A 14,955-nucleotide genomic window follows, 5' to 3' on the forward strand; every position below is an offset into this window, starting at 1 on the left:
GAAGAGTGAGAAGAGTAAGAATTAGAGGAGGCTGAAGAATAGGACGTGGAGGTGAAGAAGTAGGAGGAAGAAGAGGAGGAGGAAGAGGACGCGGAGGTGAAGAAGTGAGAGGGAGAGGATGACAAGGACAAGGAGGTGAAGTTAGAGGAAGAGGACAAGGAGGATCAAGAGGAGGACGAGGAGGGGGAAGAGGATAGGTAAGAAGAATCAGTCTACATGTGGGAATATTGTTATGTCAGGCTTGGATACGGCATTCCAGAATGTATTTTCCGCTGTGCCTTGGACTAGGACATTGCATGTGATGTAGATGAAATTTTGAGAGGGACAACGTGATGTAGACTGATTTGTTTTGTCTCAGTGAAATTGCTATTTTGTTGTTTTGACTTGGAAAAACACACTTGTTGATTTGATAAATAGATAGATACTTTATTGATCCCCAGGGGAAATTCAAGGTCTCAGCGGCAAACATACAACACAAACACAATTCTCTAACAGCAGAAAGAGTAATTAAAGTATATAATATAAAAACACAACTAAGCAATATAATAAGGACAGTACAAGATAAAGAATATGCTAAATATACTAAAATACAAATTATACTAACTGACACTTAATACAATATATAAAAATATACTAAAATACAATTTACAAAAATACAAATTATACTAACACTTAATCTAAATCAATTCTAAAAACAGTATCCACATAGTGGTGATTAATCAATCAGAGGCGCTTGCAATGGCAATGACTGAGGCAGGGACTGATCCTGTGATTTCCTGTACATAGTAAGGTATGGTAAGGTGCTCTGTGTGAATGAGTGACACGGTGGTAGTGCAATGGTGATAGTGGTCATGGTGATAGTGCAAATGAGTAAGACCAACAGTGCAGCAGTGCAACAATGCAGAAGTAAGTAAAGTAAAGTCTATATATCTATATATTGAACTGGGGGGTTATGCATATGTGCAAATGTGCTAATATAGCACGCAAACAGTGAGGCATAAAGACAGTGGTACAAGTGGCTAGCGGACAGACAGTGCCAAACATGGAGGGGGTGAAGAGGCAGACAGACTATGCCGAGAAGTCTATCTCTCCTCTTCCCTTAAGTGAGGCATTGAACAGTTCAATGGCCCTGGGGACAAATGACTTCCTCAGTCTGTCCGTTGTGCAAGGCAGTGAGCGAAGTCTCCAGCTGATCAGGCTCTTCTGCTTAACAATAGTGGTGTGGAGTGGGTGACACTCATTGTCCAAGATGTTGATCAGTTTGTTCAGGGTCCTTTTGTCAGATAGTGAAGTGATGTACTCCAGTTCACCTCCCACTACAGTGTGACATGCCGGCTCGATGCATGAAACATGAAAGGGGAGGCCACACGCTGATTCCATAATAATGAAGATAATTTATTAATTAAAGGTTAGTTTAACAGAGACTAAATGATAACGTGGTGTAGTGCAAGTCAGTATAATGGAAGGAAACCAAAAGTGTCATGCAAAATCAGTCTAGGGGTTTAACAACCAAAGGACAACGAAAGCCAAATGCCAGGAGGAGGAAGCCGGGACTGGCTGTTGTGGACGCAGGGGATTTATAGTCCTGCCAATCAGGCACACCTGAACACCAACACCTGCTCAACAGGAATAGAGAGAGAGAGCGGTAGAGAGCACAGGCACACCAAACAGGGCGGGGTCTAAGACCTGCCAATATTCATCACAACAGAGCCAGCTTTCCTTACCAGCCTGTCAATTCGCCCCGCGTCCTTCTTCCTTGTGCTTCCTCCCCAACCAGGGCTCAAAATTAACTTTTTTTCTCAGTGTCCCGAAGCTGTCCCGAATTCTACTTGGCACTGTCCCGGACTTAACCACCAGTGTCCCAAATTCAAGTTTTTGTTTTTTTCCCATTCTATAATAAACAGCATAATAATCAGTAACTTGCATCACTTAATTAACTCGTTCTGGTCCACCATGTCAGTTCTGAACAATTTATTAAACACCATTTTATTAATATTAATCATCTGCATGCAATCATCTGCAATCAACACTCATTTTCAGAGATTGCGCTTTTGGCTCTTTTTTGAGGTTGCACTAGACGTTCTCATTGTCCATCGTTTTGACGGACAGGGTTGTAAAACATTCCGTCAATAATCTATTTTCACGTGTCTTTAATTTCAATGTCAGTTTGGTGTGATGTCATGGACACAGATCTCAGTGAAAACAATTAGCGTGGGAAATTACCACGAAGCTGTCAGATAGGCTACTCTCCTGCCGTGCTCTCACCCTCTTGTGCACACTCAAATGCGTTCCCAATTAAATTAAGTAGCAAAACGTAGTTAGATTTGCTGCAACTATCCCGATGTAACAAGCTGTTTTGACATTGTAAACGTTCTCTAAGAAGAGTGTAAAGCAGTTTGCAGTAGCCTAAAGTTAACCACAACGTCGTCTATTGATGGAAAACATAGCGAGCGGCCTATGATAACCTAATTAAATGCTCGGTAGGCCAGATTAAAGTGCGTGGCGGGCCGCAGTTTGGACACCCCTAGCCTTAGAACTGTCACAGCGAAATGTCAAATGCTAACTTAAATAACTGTTATCATTGTTATAGGCTACCTTGCAACACTATCGTTTTGTCAAATCGCAGTTGCAGTATTTAGCTCAGCATGATATTGGTGACGTTTGTCTGTCACTGACAGAAAACACGCAGCGTTTTAGTCAGAGAGGACTGTGATCTCGTCTGTCATGAAAACAAATGCCATTTACCTGCCTGCTAGGCAAGTTAACCTCTATATCGGAAAGTGACCCATTAGGCCTACCGCCGTCACTTAATATTCAGTTAACCAATTAAATGGCGGATTTCTAAGGAAACGCAAGCACCCAGCCCATTTGGGTATCTTACTACATTTGTACCAAAAATAACATTGTAGCCTACCGTGATTTGAAGAGCAGTAGCCTAAACAGTGTTGTAAGGCTGCGTGTAGGCTACAAAACCACTTATTTACAGATCAGCTGGCTGACGCTGCTTTTGCCAGCTGTCCGTTACGCCAGGTCAAATGTTGTATCATTTTATTCAGACGAGAAAGATACGTTTAGATTCCCATGTGAGCAGTTTAGGAAAAAAGTATCTATTTTGAAATTTGCTTTGACATCTTTTCTACTGTCCCAGAGTTGTCCCAGACATCATTCTATTGTGTCCCGGAAGCATTTTTTATGGTCCCCGGGACGTCGGGACATCGTTAATTTCGAGCCCTGTCCCCAACACACTACTGCATAGAAGAGGACGCTGGCAACAACAGGTAAAACATCCTGAGGAGCTTACTGCACACATTGAAGGACTGCAGCCTCCTCAGGAAGTACAGCCTACTCTGCCCTTTCTTGTAGAGTGCATCAGTGTTGGCTGACCAGTCCAGTTTATTGTCCAGGTGGAGACCCAGATACTTGTAGGTGCTAACCATCTCCACATTGACCCCATCAATGTGGACTGGTAGCAAAGTGGGCTTAGACCTGCGGAAATCCACCACCATCTCCTTGGTCTTTGAAGTGTTAAGTTGAAGATGATTGAGTTTGCACCATTGCACAAAGTCCTCCACCAGGCTCCTGTACTCCTCCTCCTGCCCGTTCCTGATACACCCCACAATTGCAGTATCATCAGAAAACTTCTGCATGTGGCATGACTCGGTGTTGTAGCAGAAGTCAGATGTGTACAGGGTGAACAGGACTGGAGAGATATGGCTTGTTAGCCACGTCTCCGTAAAGCATAACAAACTACATTCCCTGTTTACAGAACTATGACAAAAGTATGACCTCAAACTGACATAGTATACCTTGTGCACAGAGAAAGCAAAAGCCAGATGTGTTTTTTATTCATACCATCAGTGTGTAGTTGGCACATTGTGTGCTTATTATTGTGATGGCTTGTGTTTACTGTTGGATATGAAAAACACCATTTTTACGAAGGTGTAAAGAGTTAAGCAAGGTGTGTTGGCTTTTGCAAGAGAACTACAATGTTTTGCTGATTTGTTTTAAAGTTTTGCAAAAAAATAGTTACAAAAAATGTGCTTAAGCAATCAGAAAAAAAACTGTATTGACAGCCTACCCAACCCACTGAGGATTTGAGGAAATAAAAATATTTTTCACAGTTTTCTGATCAAATTAAAGGGTGCATACACTAAAATGGCCACAATTTTTTTCCGCGATATTTCCGGCAGAGCAGACCCTGCAATTAGTGTTTCTTAGGGTCAAAGTTAACAGAAAAAACACAAATAAAAAGTATGGCAGACGATGTCAGGTCCAACCCACCTTTGAGACTTTGGCTCCCCGGCTATACAAATAAACCTTCTAGTGAACTATGCATGTTTATAACATTTCTACCATAAAGCAACAGCAATACACTTGTAATGGTAAACGAGTAATCTCACCAGTTCACTGTAGTCTCAGCCAGCTGCATACTCTATTATAGTCATTGTTATGTAAAAAAACTAATCAGTGATAAAAAAAATTCTCACCAGTTAACTAGTCTCAGCTGCATACTATATTATAATCATTGACATTTTGTAAATAAAATTCTGACTGGAAAACATATGTTGCTTCCTGAATCAATATTGTTTATGCAGTCATGTTTACTCTTGATCCCGTGAGGGAAATTTGGTCTCTTATCCCAATCCGTGAATCAGTGAAACACACACAGAACACAGTGAACACACAGTGAGGTGAAGCACACACTAACCCGAAGCAGTGAACTACAGCGGCGCTCGGGGAGCAGTGAGGGTTTAAGGCGTCTGCATATTCACCATTCCCGACCTGTATTGCGACAATATGACGTCACGGGAGCGTCGTAACCAGTTATACTCACGCGTGGTGCTCATGACACTAGTTGCAATATTCTCCTGAACAGAGGTGTCACTGTTATGAAAAGGCTAGAGCTACTTACTTTACACAGTAGAAGCTGTCAGTAGCATTGCTGTCAATGGCAGTAAAAGCCACAGAGATGGTAAAAGACTAAAGCTAGCCTCTGATAGTATATTTTTTACTACCATATTTCTCTTAAGACTCAGTCAGGACGATGGAAAATCAGGATGCAGGCTTTTATTCTTTTCAATAAGGGGCCAATGCCCCTCAAGGGAGAGATGCAAGTTTGTGCCACCCCATCATGGGTTTCACCAGATTCTCTAACTACACAGAGGTGTATACTAACTTTATGTTACAAACAAAAGAAGGAGTGACCTCTAGGTCCAACCCAGTTTGAATATGCAATAGAAAGGGAGGATGAGGATTAGGCCTTCATCAGGTCTGGTCAGCTTCTATTGTCTTTTAATTAAAACTACCCCCTTTCCTGGGAAGTTCCTCAGAGGCCTGGCCTGTTCTACAAACATTAACATTTCACACCTGGTGATAGGCAAAAGGCCTCTAGACAGGCTTTCATTGAATTCAAGGATAAACAAAGGATGCTTGCATAGGGCAAGGACAAGAGAAATACAGTAGACTATAATGCTTATTCACAATTCTTTCACCTCAGTGATGATACTTCATCCTGAGGGATTTTAATAATTTAAACATTTTAGCTAGCTGGCTAGCTAGCTAGCAGTTGGCTGAGTTTGTGTCATTTCCTAAAGTGGAAAGAGATTTTGTTCAGGTCTTACTGTAGCAGATATCTTTTTGTTGAAAATAAACCTTTTCTATTCTTTCCTCTTAATTCCATGCATTGCAACTCTCGCTGGTAACTTTGTTAACTTATCCATCAAGCCATTAAAAATTCATGACTGTAACAAAACAGTCATCCGAACTGCAACTCTGGTTTGCCCTCGAAACTAGTCCATCTTCCGGTTTCCGCTTTGGCGTGCTCAGCTGAAAAAAATAGAGAGGTGCGCTACCCGGCCACAATTCTGGCGCGCCAGAGAGATCTACATCTTTTTGACGTCATATTGTCGCGCTACCGGTCGGGAACGCTGAGTATGTAAGACGCATTAGGTGCCTTGCTCAGCCGTGGATGTGGGCATGGGAGAGCAGTGCTCAACCACTTCCCCCGTCCACATTTTTCCTACTGGGTCGGGGATCAAACAGGCAACCCTTTGGTTACAATCCCGAAGCCCTAACCAGTAGGCCACGGCTGCAGTGTGCACAAGGGAGAAAATCAGTCAAGTCAAGTCAAGTTTATTTATATAGCGCATTTCATACACAGAGGTCATTCAATGTGCTTTACATAAACCAAACAATAATAACAAATAAAAGCATAGAATATAGTCAAAGAATAGTTAAAAGGTAAAGATCATAATAAAAAGAAAACATAAAACACAAGGTAAAATCATTTAAAAATAAAGAATAATTAGTAAGCAAAAACAAAGGCAAAAGTGTTAAAAATGTAATAAAAGACAAGGTAGAATAATTATCAAGGCAGATTCAGAATTTGTAACTCGGCGCAGTTAGCAGAAAGCATCTGAGAACAGTTTGGTCTTAAGTCTAGATTTAAAACTGGCTACAGTTGGGGCCTTTTTGATGTCATCCGAAAGTTGGCTCTAGAGCTGAGCCGCATAGCAGCTAAAGTCAAAGTCAAAGTCAAAGTCTGCTTTATTGTCAATTTCTTCACATGTCAAGACATACAAAGAGATCGAAATTACGTTTCCCACTATCCTACGGTGGATACAAGACATATTTTACCAATTAGGTCCACAGACAAACATAACATTCAAGTAAACAATATAAAAAGTAAATAAGAAGGCACATACAATGAAGAAATAAGAGCAGCAAAATTTGGGTTGAAATTGTGCAATTGTGCATACAGTAGACAGTCAATATAATAGTGCAAAAGTCAGGCCAATAAATGGCTGAGGTAGTTTTGTTTGACCTAAGTATGCAAGTGGCATAGTGGTGCAGGTTATGTAAGAGCAGCAGAAGTGTGTTCAGAAGTGTTTTCAGGACAACAGGACAACAACAACAAGTTGCAAAGTGTGCAAGTGTACAAGTGGAGTAGTGCAGCCATTGTGGGTCCAAAGTCCAGGATGTTATGTAGCTGAGGGTGGAGGGGGGAGAGAGTTCAGCATCCTAACAGCCTGGTGTATGAAGCTGTTGGTGAGTCTGGTGGTGCGGGAGCGCAGGCTTCTGTACCTCTTCCTAGAGGGCAGTAGATCAAACAAATTGTGAGCGGGGTGACTTGCATCACTCACAATTGTGGTCGCCTTGCGGGTGAGGTGGGAGGTGTAAATGTCCTTCAGGGAGGGGAGTGGAGCACCAATAATCATTCCAGCTGTGTTCACTATGCGCTGCAGGGCTTTCCTGTTGTATTCAGTGCAGCTTCCGCCCCACACAGCGATACAGCTGGAGAGGATGCTCTCAATGGTGCCTTGGTATAATGTGGTCATGATGGCTGGTGGAGCACTTGTTCGCCTGAGTTTCCGCAGGAAGTACAGGCGGCGCTGAGCTTTCTTCGCCAGTGATGCAGTGTTGGTGGTCCAGGAGAGGTCTTCACTGATGTGCACCTCCAGGAATTTGGTGCTGCTTACTGTCTCCACCACAGCACCGTGGATGGTCAGTGGCAGGTGTTGGGTGTGACCTCTCCGGAAGTCAACAACAATCTCGGAAGTCAACAACAATCTCAACAACAGTCTTGCTGACGTTCAGCAGGAGGTTGTTGTCCCTGCACCACGTGGTCAGAAGGTCGACCTCCAACCTGTATTGAGTCTCGTCGCCCTTGGTGATGAGACCCACCAGAGTTGTGTTGTCAGCAAATTTCACTATGTGGTTGTTGCTGTAGGTTGCAGTGCAGTCATGCGTCAGCAGGGTGAAGAGCAGCGGACTGAGCACGCAGCCTAGGGGGGCCCCCGTGCTCAGTGTGATGCTGCTTGAGATATTGTTGCCAATACGTACTACTTGAGGCCTCTGACAGAGGAAGTCCAGTAGCCAGTTGCAGAGGTAGGTACTGAGTCCCAGTTTGTCAAGTTTGCAGATGAGTTGTTGTGGTATTATGGTGTTGAATGCAGAACTGAAGTCTATAAACAGCAATCTCACATTAGTGTTAATTTTGTCACCTATTTTTAATTTAGTCTTAGTCTTAGTCTTGTGACGAAATGTCCTTTTTAGTCTTTGTCATATTTAGTCATTCAAATATCATTTTTGTTAGTCAAGTTTTAGTCGACTAAAAGTCTCGTCATTTTAGTCTAGTTTTAGTCAAAAGAAAACTAAAGTTATCTTAGTCTTAGTCAGTTTTAGTCAACACATTTTAGTCTTTTTTTTTATAACAAATTATTTCTGATTACCATTTGAGTCAAATAGTGTTTCACACATCTCAATTTTCCAACAATATTGTGTGTCCACAGGGCTACTCGTCTGTTATAATTACTCATTCTGATTTTTTGTCAGTCAGTATGTTTACATGCACAGGTAAGTCGAGCTACAGTTATAGCTTGACTGGGATTTGACCATAGACAGTAAAAGATTTGACTGGACCACTGTCATATTCGTAGACCAGTGTTTCGCACAGTGTGGTCCCAAGTAGTCCGCGAGCAGACGTGGTAAAATATAACATAGATGAGTTGTTTGCAATATTGAACCAACTTGTATGTAAAAACAGTTCTGCAACACTGTCTATGTAAGATATGCCAGTTTAAATCATACAGTATGAATCCACACAATAAGCAAAGTGCAAAGACAATAAGCAAGGTGGTTCAGTGAGTAGGCCTATTGTGTAGACTAATTATAGGCTACTGTTGAAGTAGGTCTAATCTTTTTTTTTTTTAGCTAGGGTTAGTTAAGTGGTCCTGAAACTGAAAAAGTTTGAGAAACACTGTCATAGGCCAAAGTATTAATGTTTTACTCTGCCTCGCTAGATGGCGATATGCGCCCAAACAACACATTCCCCAAACAGACTCTCCATCTTTAGCGAACTTTCCATATTAGCTTACTTGCTAGCAAACTTTGCATCATCAGTCTAACTAGTTAAATAGTTGAAATTACATGATGAACATTTTCGTATGGACATTCTGGGGGATGTTAATTTGTATGAGAGAAGCTTCAACTTCTGGGTATGTAGCATTGTGGCATAAAGCTTAGGTAGTTAGCTTGCTAACTCTGGCAGAAATCTCCGGTGTTCTTGTTCCATGTAGTTTCGTGCAGCCACAGCACGTAGACTAGCCTACAGGAAAGCTGTTGCGTATGAACTCATTCGGAATATTTTGAAAACATAACAACTAGATATTCTGTCTTCTCATTTTGTAGACGAAAATGAAGAGAGATTTTATCTTAGTTTTTATTTCATGCAAAACATTTTAGTCTCGTCTTTTTTCGTCAACAATAATGCATCTTAAGATAGTCTTAGTCAGTGTTTCAGGACATTACTGCCGTCTCGTCATCGTCTCGTCTTAGTCATGAAAAAAAAGGTCGTTGACGAACATATTTCCTCTCGTCTCGTCTTACGAAATTAAGCTCTCGCTGTTCTCGTGCCAGCTTCATCCCCAGGTCTGTAGGCTTTAATACGTCCCACATACTCGACGCACCCAACCTGTAGCGCGACAATGTGACGTCACAGAAGCGCCGTAACCATTTATACTCGCGCGTGGTGGTCGCGACACTACTTGCAATATTCTCCTGAACAGAGGTGTCGCTGTTGTGAAAAGACTAACGTTAACTACTTACACAGCAGAAGAAGCTGCAGTAAGAAACACCAGTAACTAGCCTCTGTGATGGTACTTTGGTTGCCACTATTCACAACTACCATCATCATTATCATGTAGTTTCCAAGGTGTGTGCACAGGTAGATAAATAGATAGATAGATGGATATATAGATAGGTACTTTATCATCCCGAGGGAAATTTTAATAATTTAAACCGTTTAGTTAGCTGGCTAGCTAGCTAGCAGCTGGCTGAGTTTGTGTAATTTCCTGAAGTGGAAAGAGATTTTGTTCAGGCCTTAATAGATATCCTTTATTTGAAAATAAATAGTGTCTATTCTTTCCTCCTAATTCCATGTGTTGCAACTCTCACTGGTAACTTTGTTAACTTATCCAGCAAACTATTAAAAATTCACGACTGTAACAAAACACTGCAACTCTCGCTTGCCCTCGAACTAGTCCATCTTCCTGTTTCCGCCTTGTCGCGCTCGTCTGAAAAAAAAAACGAGTGGTGCGCTACCGTGTGCTACACGGCCAAAACCCTGGCGCGCCAGAGAGATCTACGTCATTTTGACGTCACGTTGTCGCGCTACCGGTCGGGTGCGTCAGGTATGTAGAAGCCATGTCTCTGGCCCTCAGCAGCCTGAGGACATCCCCTGTCAGCCATGGCTTCCAGTTAGCCCGAGTGATGATGTCTTTTGTGTGGGTCACATCATCGATGCACTTGGTGATGTAAGAGGTTATAGTGTCTGTATACTCCTCTATGTCTGTCTGGTTGTTGTAAGTGGCTGCCTGCTTAAACATTTCCCAGTCTGTTGTGTCAAAGCAGTCTTGAAGAGCATCAGAGGCTCCCTCAGGCCACACCTTTACCTGCTTGCGAACCGGTTTGTTTGCCTTCACTCTTTGTCTGTATGTGGGCATTAGCATAACAGTGATATGGTCTGAAAGTCCAATGTGGGGGAGGGGGGTGGCTTTGTATGCTCCTTTGTGTGTAGTGTAGACCAGGTCCATGATGTTGTCTCCTCTTGTTGGGAAAACAACATGCTGGTGTAGCTTTGGAAGAACTGTTTTAAGATCTGCATGGTTAAAATCTCCAGCGAAGATGGTGAAACCGTCTGGGTGTGCCGGCTGTTGTTCACTGACAGCCTGGTACAGTTCACTAAGAGCCGTGTTCCTATCGCTGTTATTGTTGGTAGGCGGGATGTATACTGCGACTAGCAGAATCGCAGTAATTTCCCTTGGCAGGTAAAAAGGACGGCACTTTATGATCATAAACTCCGCCAGTGGTGAGCAGTGTTTGCATACTACTAACTTCAAGCTAAAAGCTGCTTCACTATGTTTAGCTCTAACAGTAGGTTTAACTAACAGGTTTTTCACCTGGGACCTGAGAGGACGAGAAGGTGTGTACTGCTGAAGCATGTCTGACAGGTATTTAGGTCCTACTCCATTTACTGATTTATAAACAAGCAATAGTGCTTTAAAGTCAATTCTGTGACTTACTGGAAGCCAGTGCAAGGACTTAAGAATTGGAGTAATGTGGTCAGTTCTTTTAATTTTTGTTAGAATCCTAGCTTCTGCATTTTGTATCACCTGAAGCTGTTTAATAGTCTTTTTAGGAAGGCCTGTGAACAGTCCATTGCAGTAATCAACCCTGCTGGAGATAAATGCATGAATGAGGTTTTCTAAGTCATGTTTTGACATGTTTTAGTTATCGCTTTCATGTGGCTGTTAAAATTTAGATCACTGTCAATTAATACACCAAGATTTGTAACAGTATCCTTTGCCTTCAACCCTTTTGTGTCAAGGAGGGTGGCAACCCTAAGTCTTTCCTCCTTTTACCAAATATAATTACTTCAGTTTTTTCTTTGATCAGCTGAAGAAAATTTTGAGACATCCAGGTGTTGATTTGTTCTATACACTGTCACATAGATTCAAGAGGACCATAGTTGTTTGGCGACAGAGATAAGTAAATTTGTGTGTCATCTGCATAGCTATGATACGAAATCAAATTATTTTGGATGATTTGTCCAAGTGGGAGCATATAGAGGTTGAATAATAGTGGCCCCAAGATCAGCCTCTGGAAAAAACACCACAGGTCAAGAACGTTGGTGTTGAGATATAGTTTCCGATGGCAACAAAGAAGCTCTTTTCTTGTAGATATGATTTTAGCCAGCTGATAACTATGCCTGTAAATCCAACCCAGTGTTCTAGTCTATGTAGTAAAATATTGTGATCAACAGTGTCAAATTCTGCACTAAGGTCCAGTAGCACTAGGACTGATGTTTTACCTGAATCTGTGTTGAGGCGTATGTCATTGGAAACTTTAATGAGAGCTGTTTCAGTGCTGTGATTTGCCCGAAAACCAGACTGAAAGTAATCAAAATACCCATTTGATGTTAGGAAGGTGGTTAATTGATTAAAGACTACTTTTAAATAATTTTGCCAATAAAAGGTAGATTGGATATGGGCCTGTAATTGTTTAGCATGGAGACATCCAGGTTATTCTTTTTGAGAAGTGGCTTTACAACAGCTGTTTTCAGTGACTTAGGAAAAGTGCCAGACAGCAGTGATACATTTACAATTTGAAGGACATCCGCCGCTATGAGGTGACAAACAGTTTTGAAGAAATTGGTAGGCAGAGTGTCTAAGACACATGTGGAAGAGCTGAGATTGTGTACCATTTTTTTCAAGTGTTTCGTAGTCTATCAAGCTGAACTCTGACATCAAGTTAAGTTTCCCTCTGTTTGTTGCTGGAAGTTCAGGTTGTTGAATTAGTAATTGTGTTGATAGAGCAGATATGTTGAGTCTGATTTTGTCAATTTTACCTTTAAAAAAAGATGAAAACTCATTGCATTTATTAGTTGAGAGAAGTTCAGGTGCTAATTGTGAGGGGGGATTTGTTAACTTATCAACAGTTGAAAATAGAATACGAGTGTTATTTGAACTTCTATTGATGATGTTAGAAAAGAAAGACTGTCTTGCTTTGCATATTTCAGAGTTATATGTGCGGAGCATGTCTTTATGGATTTCATAGTGGATCTGAAGTTTGTATTTACACCATGGGCGTCGTAGGCATTCTGAAAGTGGGTGGGACATTTCAGGGGGGGGTATGGGGGTCCTCCCCCAGAAATTTTTTTTTGGACTAGATGCAATTTCCTGAATTCTGGTACATTTTAACAGGTTATTTAGATACTTCTATATAACAAAATAAAGCTATTAATTCAATGACTAATTCGGAACCAGCTTTATTAACCTCATGGTATAGTTAACCATGCAGTTGCAATATCTGTTAAATTAAGTTATTTAATGCTTTGAATGCAACCCCGGAATGGCTATCGGGAGCTTCGGGAGGATTCCCGGTGGGCCGTTAACTTTTTATGCCAGTCTGAATGTCGTGAGCTTAAAGGGACACCAGGCAACGTTTTCGTGTTAATTAATCATCTTCGTAAGTCGGTATATGGTTAAATGACTCATTACAGGGCGAATGAAGACTCTCTCGCCCGCCCCTACTGCCTGTAGGAAGAATATCCCGCTTGCAAGTTCAGTGTATCGTACCCGGCGACCGAAGCAGTTTCAGTTTCTATCCTGCATCCACAGCACAGAGGGAGGCTAACGAAACGCTAGCGATTGTTGCAAACGTGTGTATAATGGCAGAGCCGGCGAAGAAGCAGCGAAAACCCTTGACGGAAGATGCAAAGAAAAGGAAAAGAGCTTCAGACCGAGCGAGCGGGAGTTTCGTAGAGAAAAAGCATCAGGCTTGCCTGGTGTCCCTTTAAATATATTGTTTCTGAAGTTCATTTGCTGCACCCTCGCGGCACTTCAGCAGCCTACATGTAGAACGGTCGCACCCCCTTACTCGCAGTTTCCCCAAATATTAACAAAGTAGCACTCACAAAAACTGTTCGGAAGTCACAACTATACCTAGTTTATATTTTCAACAATTAAGGGGAGTTTATGAGCGGTCCCTCCTCCAGTGGTACGGTCCTAACGAACGCCAGGGTGACACACAGTTACAGTAATTGAGAGTTAAAAGAAATCGTTATTCTTCCACCGTCCAGTCCAGCAGCTGTGCAACAATGGAAAACAGGCGATTTTGGAAGGTGTGTAGCCTATCTGCTTTAACTTTCCATCTGCATTCCACCCAGTCCACCCAGAGTCAGAGGCCTACCCTCTGTGATATGAATGAATGTTCTGCCTTCATATGCTCAAGCAGGCCTTTATGTCCATGTCGCAAATGTCCGACTTGCTGCAGCCACAATCGTCTTGAAAGTAGCCTAGCCTAGGCCTGACAGGAGATAACATTCTACAATTTACACAGATTTTTCGGGTTAAAATGCATTTACGCACGTTACTGAAGTTTGTCCCGACTCCCGAGTAATATGTACCAATTTTTTGTAATGCCTTACATTAGCCTACCACGTTACAGCAAATTAGGCCCATTATGCCATTTTTATAACGCGTTACTCCCAACACTGTATAGGCACAACAAAACACTAAGCGGGGAATTAACCCAAGTGCGTGCGTAAAGTAAAAAAACGCGTACGCATATTTCACCCTGCCAGAATTCTCCCGTGTCATTTACGCGCGATAGAGGGAGTTACGCGTTTTGGCACCCCCAGACTCTGGGTGTTTCTTATGTATACAACTCTTGCGTGCATTCGGTCACTGACTTTCCAGCTGGGTTTCCAACATGTCGCTCTCAAGCTCAGTCGCTTGCCGCCTTGCCAGAGCTTGCCAGAGGCTGAAACACGCTAAACACAATTGTTGCCACGACTCGAGGCATTCCAGCCAACGAAATTAATAAAAAGTAAATTATGCATAATTTAAAAATAACTCAATAGGCTACTTGGCTACGTAATAAGGTTTCCATTACAGCACCGTGGACATTCAATGAATGCATGAAAGCGGATGGTTTGTTTGAAATCGCGACACTCTTTCAACTACATGGAACGTAATAGTGATCATCAAATACCTCCCCAGATTTCAGTGCCCATCAGTCCCAACATTTAACAATATAATTAAACAGTCCAAAAGTAAATTAAATATCAAACTAAACCGAAAATGTCATGCTTTTGAAGGCCTACCAGTATGCCGCTCCAAGAAACGCATGTCTCAAAATAAAACTCGCATAAGAAATAAAGGGCTGTCTCTAATACAATCCTGCCCCTAAAGGCCTGTAGGCTACTTTGTCTTAAGACCCCGGCCATAATTTGACGATTTACAGTAGGCCTATCTAAGTAGACAAACTGGCTTCAGATATCCAACAGAGTGAATACGAGATTGTGCAGTCTTAGCTGTGGTTAGTGACGTGATGCTGTTAATGGGGGAGTTTTACATAGCCTAGCGTAAATAGGTTATTATTTATTTGACGTAC

Source organism: Alosa pseudoharengus, unplaced genomic scaffold (genome assembly GCF_046254945.1).
Source record: "Alosa pseudoharengus isolate Yale_2024_CS ecotype anadromous, Long Island Sound unplaced genomic scaffold, YU_APseudo_1.1 YU_APseudo_1.1_scf_1, whole genome shotgun sequence".
NCBI lineage: Eukaryota > Metazoa > Chordata > Actinopteri > Clupeiformes > Clupeidae > Alosa > Alosa pseudoharengus.